Source organism: Ascidia mentula, chromosome 1 (genome assembly GCF_947561715.1).
Source record: "Ascidia mentula chromosome 1, kaAscMent1.1, whole genome shotgun sequence".
Lineage (NCBI taxonomy): Eukaryota > Metazoa > Chordata > Ascidiacea > Phlebobranchia > Ascidiidae > Ascidia > Ascidia mentula.
Window position 1 is genome coordinate 20,777,266 of NC_138566.1, and position 7,500 is coordinate 20,784,765.

Here is a 7,500-nt window from a genome sequence, read left to right on the forward strand (position 1 = left end):
TCCTTTTATTGAAACAGCGATATGGCCGATATTGTATCCGTTCAAATCTCTGTGCGAATCAGGAATCGAAGGCGGGGAATCACACGAAAGTGCGAAGCGAGCTTACATGTTGAAGATTCTATCGAACGTTTGTGACTACTCGACATCGTTTGGGCTTCTCCGTTTTCAATACGACCGATGGTTGTACAAAACTGTGTCCGGTGCTATTGAATCTGGCCGAGCGCTGAATTGCGGTCCCGGAAGAGCGTTGGATTCAAAGCTGTTTTCCAATACGTATTGGAAATGGCAACATGCATACCTCGTAGATGCTGTTAGGCAATTTGGGCTCCCAACCGTTTTCATCACGCTGTCACCGTACGAATGGACTTTTCCTCGAGCGTTTTGGATGCAACAAAGAATGAAGAAGACTGCTAAAGGCGCTACTGCTCTTCCCACGATCGAAACGTTGCATTTCGCGCATGTGATGTCGGAATTGCTGCGCGGTTATGTGACTGGAAAAAACAAATATTCGTGGAAAAACCATTTGTTGGCGAACGTTTTGCAACAATCATCCAATGTTCAAACTTATTTCTATCGATTTGAGTTTCAAAAAAGAGGAACTGTTCATTGCCATTTCATCGCATGGATGGAAAATCCTTCTTCAATTGATCTTGACAGATTTCATGCCGATTTGCCGACGCAGGATGCGGAGTTTGCCAAGATTGTTTATGCCACTCAAAAAAGCAATAACGCAGTGCATGGTGTGGACGTGAACTTGGAGTCTAGTGGCGTGGAAATGCATGAAGGGCATAGTACGTTTCGTTTTCAACGAAGCATTGCAGCACATTCGCTCAATCTTCGATTATATGCCGATACTGTGTTAACAGCATTGAAGTGCAGCATGGACATACAGTTTACCAATCAAAGCGCAATGCTGCTCAATTATGTTGCTGGATATGTGTCCAAAAGCCGTGATTACGCAATGGATTTCCACGAGTTTTCTTCTGATGCACGAGGTCGCGATGTCGCCTATCAATTCGTAAACAAAGTTTGTCCTACAGAACCTGAAATGATACTTGCACTCTCAAGCATCAAGTTTGCGCACACACCTTCACGTACGAAACGATTTCTTCTTCCAAGAAAAGCAAACGTAAGAGAAGATAAGACGATCAAAATGTACAAGGAACGTCCTGCAGATTCTTCGCATATGTCGCTTTATGAGTTCTTGCACGTGTTCACGTGGAATCGCCAGGGTGTGCACCGACGTTGCAACAGTCACATTCCCATTCTCGTTGGTTTGAAGACTGTGAGTTTGCTGAACGATGAGTTCTTTTTTCAGGATGCACTTCTTCACTGCCCGTTCAGAGAAATCACAGACTTGCAACCTGATAACATCAGTTCAATTCCTGACGATCTGTGCAATTTTGCTTTTGCGGTTAAAAATCGACGTGAATTTTGGTGTGACGATAATACAGTACGGAAGATGTCACAATTGCGTGGAAACCGAAATTACTACACCAATACTTTTGCTGCATATGTGCGCAGTTATTGGGATTTGTGGCACCACTGGCAACGTGGCCAAATTTCTACGCTGCTGTTGCAAAATCCAAATGAGATCACAAATGCAGTGCCACAGTTGTCTGTGAATCAAGAACTGTTTGTTTCTGAGGCTGTGTCACGTGTCTTACATCGATGGGAAACTCGTGAAAGACCATTCCTGCTGTTGTGCGGCCAACACGGGACGGGAAAAACTCTTTGTGTTAAAACTTTGATCAGGCGTGCGTTGCAACACCACTGGTCAGTTTGTGTGGCAACGCCGACAGGAATGCTTGCGGCTACTTACAAGACTGAATTCGGGAGAAGAATCGCCAGTAATACTGTTCATTCTGTTTTTTCGATTGGTGTTGCCGAAGGTCAAAGCTCGCAGACGAATTGGTCTTTGCGGGAATTTGATATTGTTGTTCTGGATGAAATTTCAATGGTTTCGCAAAAGCATGCTGCTCATATTGTTGCGACATTGACATCGGTGAGGCCACCATTGGTTGTATTTTGCGGCGATCGGAATCAATTGCAACCAGTTTGCAACGATGGTGATGAAATGCGTGGAAGTTTGTTTGACGATCCGCAGTTGATGTCCTTGTGTGTGAGATCAACACTTGTTGATCAACATAGAACTAAAGACGTTCAGCTGCAGAGGTTTTTGTCTGTAATTCGTCATACGAAACCTCGCGAAAGTGACATTGTTCAGTTTGTGGAGGGACTTTATGTGGGAACGTCTCATCGTCCTGACGAGGATGAAATCATGGATGCGTATTGGAGGAGAAGAGACCAATCATTTTTGACATTTACGAACGAAGCAGCGTCATATGTGAACAATACGATTGTCAAATATTTGTTCAGTAGTCAAGCGCCGGTGATTCACATCAAATGCGCTGCAGCGTCGAGGTCACCTCAGCCGATCTACCACGGAATGAAGATGATGTTAACTGAGAATCGCCAGAAAGAGAGAAACTTTGTGAATGGTCAAATCGTTACTGTGTTTTCCGCAATTGGGAAGACAGTTCTTGTGAAAATTCCGGCAGGAACAATAATCCGAGTTTTTCCAGTGTGTGACAAAGAAAGAAACTATTATTATCCTTTGATGCCAGCGTACGCTACGACTATTCACAAAGTTCAAGGTCAAACTCTGAAGAAAATTTGCGTGTGGTTTGATAAACCTCTTTTGCCGAAAGGATGTGCTTATGTTGCGTTGTCTAGAGTGAGACGAAAAGACGATATTGAATTTTTGACCAAACCTAATGCATCTCAGTTTATACCGTATTGTAGCTTTTGATGTGTCAAAGACGTTTTCATTTTTGTTTTGAGATGACTTTGTGTATGTTGGCATGTGTGTGTTGACACCTTTTGATGGCTGACACTTCTGTTTTGCTGGATTGTAATTTGGGAGTGTATGCAGTTTTGTGTTTGCAGACGTTTGTGAAACGCATATTTTCTGAGAAAATAATCAGCATTAATCAGTTTCCCGTTTGATTGTGTGAAATTTTCTAGTTGCTGGTGTTGATGTGAATTTTATTATAGCAAAGTGACATGAAATTGAAGTGTTTTTGTCAATTCATATGATGTTTATTGTACACATTGTTTAGCCCATTGCGAAACGTGATTTTGACAGATGTGTGCTTGATATGTCGCGCGGCCGTGTGTTGCAACCTGCGCGGCGGCCGCGCGCGATAGTTTTCCCGAAGTTTTGAATAAGCTGGGACACTGTGTAAGCGTGTGTTAACCCGGCATGAGTGTATTAATGCGAAAGTGCCTTTTCTTTACATTGAAAAGACTTGTGTGTTTATTGAATTTTTGAACTTTGTGTGAAGGCGAGCCCGGAAGTTTGTTGTGTAGGACGAAATTACGTGTCATTTCTATTGTAAAGAAATTGACGTGTTTTCGGACCAATGCGAAACGCTCTTTATAGCACATGGGAGCTTGATGTGTCGCGCGGCCGTATGTTGCAATTTGCGCGGCGGTGGCGCGTTTTGGTTTTCACGGAGGTTTGAACAAGGTGGGACACTGTTGCGCAAGCGTGTGGCAATGCAGCATCAGTGGATTAATGCGAAAGTGCCTTTAGTTCACATTTTCAAAAATGTTGGGTTTCGTGAATTTTTGCAGTTTGTTTGTAAGAAGGAAACAGTGTTGGAGCTTTTTCATCACGAGGAAAACACGTGCAATTGACAAGGAAAAACAATTGACGTGTTTTCGGACCAATGCGAAACGACCTTTTTTTTAAGATGGGAGATTGATGTGTCGCACGACCGTGTGTTGCAAGTTGCGCGGCGGGGGCGCGCTTTGTTTTTGCCGGAGTTTTGAACAAGCTGAGACACTGTTGCGTAAGCGTGTGATAAGCCGCCATGACTGTCTGAATGCGAAACTGCCTTTAGTTTACATTGTAAAAAATTTAGGGTGTAGTGAATTTTGCACTTTGTTTCTGAGAAGGGCAGCGTTCAATGCCCGTGCTTTCACATTGGGACGAAACTACATGCATTTTGCATTGGAAAGAACATTGACGTGTTTCCGGGTCAATGCGAAACGATGTGTTTTGAAGAGATGGGAAGTTGATATGCCGCACGGGCAAATGTTGCAATATGCGTGGCGGCCGCGTTTTTCGTTTAGATGAAGTTTTAAACAAGCTGGGAAAATCCTGCGCAAGCGTGTTGCAACTTAGCATCAGTCGATTAATGCGAAAATGCCTTAGTTTCCATGTGCAAAAATTTTTGGCTTTCTGAATTTTTGCAGTTTGTTTGTGGCAGGCAAACGTGCAATGTTGGAGCAATTTATGAGGACGAAACCACGTGCAGTTCACGTTAAAAAAAAACAATTGACGTGTTTTCGGACCAATGCGAAACGACATTTTTACACATGGGTGGTTGATATGTCGCGTGGCCGTGTGTTGAAGTTTTGAAGAAGGTAAGAAACTCCTGCGTCAGCGTGTGAGAAGCCAGGATTGTTGTATTATTGCGAAATTGCCTTTAGTGTGCAGTTTAAAAATATTCGGGTCTTGCTGGATTTTTGCAGTTTCTGGGAATGCCAACGCGCAATGTGTGCAGGTTTGTCATTACGATGAGACCATGTGTGATTTGTGTTGAAAAAAACGTATGGTGTTTCCGGACCTATGCGAAACGTTGTTTTTGAACGCGTGGGAAGCTACGTTGGACGGCGTGCTGTTGCAACCGGCGCGGCGGTCGCGCGCTTTGGTTTTCTCGAAGTTTTGAACAGGCGACGTAACCTTGTGGTAACGGAGCATCAATGTGTTAACGCAAATCACTTTTGTTTTGCATTGTGAAAGTGTGTGGCATACAGGACGAGTGCAGGAAGCAAAAACGGGCGTTGCTTCACGTTTCAAAAAATTTTGATTTGAACAATGTTTCCGCTATGCTGGAGCAAGGACACGGTGTTGACGTTGTGGCAATGTGCAGATGCAAGGATGATTTGAGATGTGACGATATCATTGGGAAGTGTTGTGGAAAACAATTGTTAGCCAACTGTTTAAATGTGTTGTTGAGATTGTCGACAACGGATGTCCGGTTTGTTGTGTTCTGCTTGCGAAGGTGTTTTCAGACGTTCGCGAAACGCGTTTGCGTGCACATTTTCGATCGCCTTTTTTCTTTTTTTTCGTCTCGTTGGCAGTATATAAAGCTGTGATGCTGGAACTTTGTGCAATTGTTGTGTGGAGAGATTATTGACCAGTTAAAGTATTGATTTTGAAACAGTGTTTGAAAAGAGAATTTGCAAGAGGTATCATTGTTCTTCCTGCGATAATTACAAAGGTTGGTGTTGCACTGTTGATCTTGATGCGAAGATTTTAAATTGATTGTTGTTTTGCTTGACAGTGATAACATGGAGTCGAATGATAGTCCGAAGAAGAAGGGAAGAGGAGTTTCTTTCTTTTACCATTTTCCAAAAGGTTAGTGTCTGATATATGCGTGCAATGATAGGAGGTGAACGTGTGTTCATGTAATCGTTTTGTTGTTGTGCAGATTTTCTTCGCCCCTATGGTTTGGCGTGCGACCCCAACCAGCTGGATGACGACCGAGTGTTCCAAGAGAAATTAAAAAATTTCACTTGTGAATGGCTGACAAGGCCGCATGTGGCTTTGTCAGAATTTAGTGAAACACTCGAGAAGAATTGGAGCGTCGTTTGCGGCGATTTAAAGGCGTTAACAAAGAAGAGTTTTTTCGGGAAGTTCGACGATTTTCTGCGGGACACAAAGGATTTGTGCAAGCCGTTTGAGAAGCGGTCACCAGAAGAAAGACAAAGTTTCAGTCAAGGAATGCTGAAAGGAAATCTTGCCGAATTGAAACGAAATGTTCAATTCATGGATGAACTCAACGAGTGCTACATGCACAAAATGACGCAAGTTGGTGGCTCCATGTATCTGATCGGGATACATTTGCGTGTGATGCAATTCGTGTTTACGAATTTGCAATCTATTGCTGTGAAATGCAATGACGATTTTTTGTCGACGTTCAAACAGACGAAAAGCTTTTCTGCTTATTGCGATGCGATTTGTGGCGAAATTGGTCACGTTTCTGCGCCACGGGTTTCAACAGGAAGAAAGAGGTCATTCAAGGATTTCGCTGCGACCTCATCGAGCAGCGAAAGCTGCAACGAAGCCAAACGGTCAACGAGCACAACGCTTCAAAGTCAAGTGGCAGACGAATCGGGTGATGAGGCTACAATCGATAAAGAAACTGAGAATTCAATGCGACTCTCAGAGCTCTTGCGAAGTGGCACAACGTCCCAACATGTTGTCAATCCTGCAAGCAAGAAAAAAAGTTCAAAGAAGAAGCAACCAAGTAAGGATGTTTTGGCAACTGCTGTCACTGATGTGGCTGGAAAAAGCGATGTGGCAGTGGTAAGCAAGAGAAGAAAGAAGAAAATGCGGAAGCAACTTCCTTCCGTAAATTGAGATTTTTTTTATTGTGTTGAACGTTTTTGCTTTATGTGCACTTTTGTTTATTGTTTGCAAGGTTTTTTTAAAAAAAATGTTTGTGTATTGTTTCCAACGTTTTTTCCTATTATGTAAATTTTTGTTTTCTTGTTCCACTGGTTGATTGTGTTGTTTGCACCTGTTTCGGTACTTCATATGATGCGTTGTTTCACATAGTTCAATACACTTCGAAAAAAGAACTGTTTCAATTGGCAGAAGGAAAGTTTTTAGGAATTTTGCGACATTGGTTGTTGGAAGGGGACCGGTAATCACCTTGTGAAGGCGTGTGCTAGGCTGCATGAGTGTATTTTCGACCAGTTCGAAACGAGGTTTTCCAACTGAAAGTAAGTGCAGAATTCGCGCGGCGGTGTGTTGCTCGCTGAGCGCTGGCCGTGCGCTTTCCTTTTCCACTACCATTTCGCTTTGCACAAGTTGCTACGGCTCTGGGTAACCGATTGGTAACATAGCATGCGTGTATTGAACTGTGTGATGTGTTGACATTGTTGTGTTAATATGAAATTACCTTGAGTTTGCAAAAAGAACTTCATGAATTTTTGTTGACACGTGCAATACGTTGGGACGTGCGTTTGTATTCGTGTAGTTCGTTTGCATTGATGTATGTAGAGAAAATCGCGTTTTGTTTACACTGAAAGCAATTTTTCGTGTTTTCGAACCTCTGCGAAACGATACGTGCAAGACATGGGAAGTTGACAATTTGCGCGGCCTTGTGTTGAACCGTGTCAACCGGCCGCGCGCTTTTGTCGACCCGAAGTCTGAGACATGCTACGACGCACCTTTACAACTGTGTGGTAAGTCGTCATGACGGTGTTAACATGAAACTTTCTTCAGTTTGTAAAAAGGACTTGCAGAATTTTTGCTGAGACTTGTAATACGTTGCGACGTGCGTTTGTTTTCCTGTGGTTCGTTAGCATTGATGTGTGTAGAGAAAATCGCGTGCAGTTTGCACTGAAAGCAATTTTTCGTGTTTTCGGACCTATGCGAAACGATACTTTGAACACATGGGAAGTTGACAATTTGCGCGG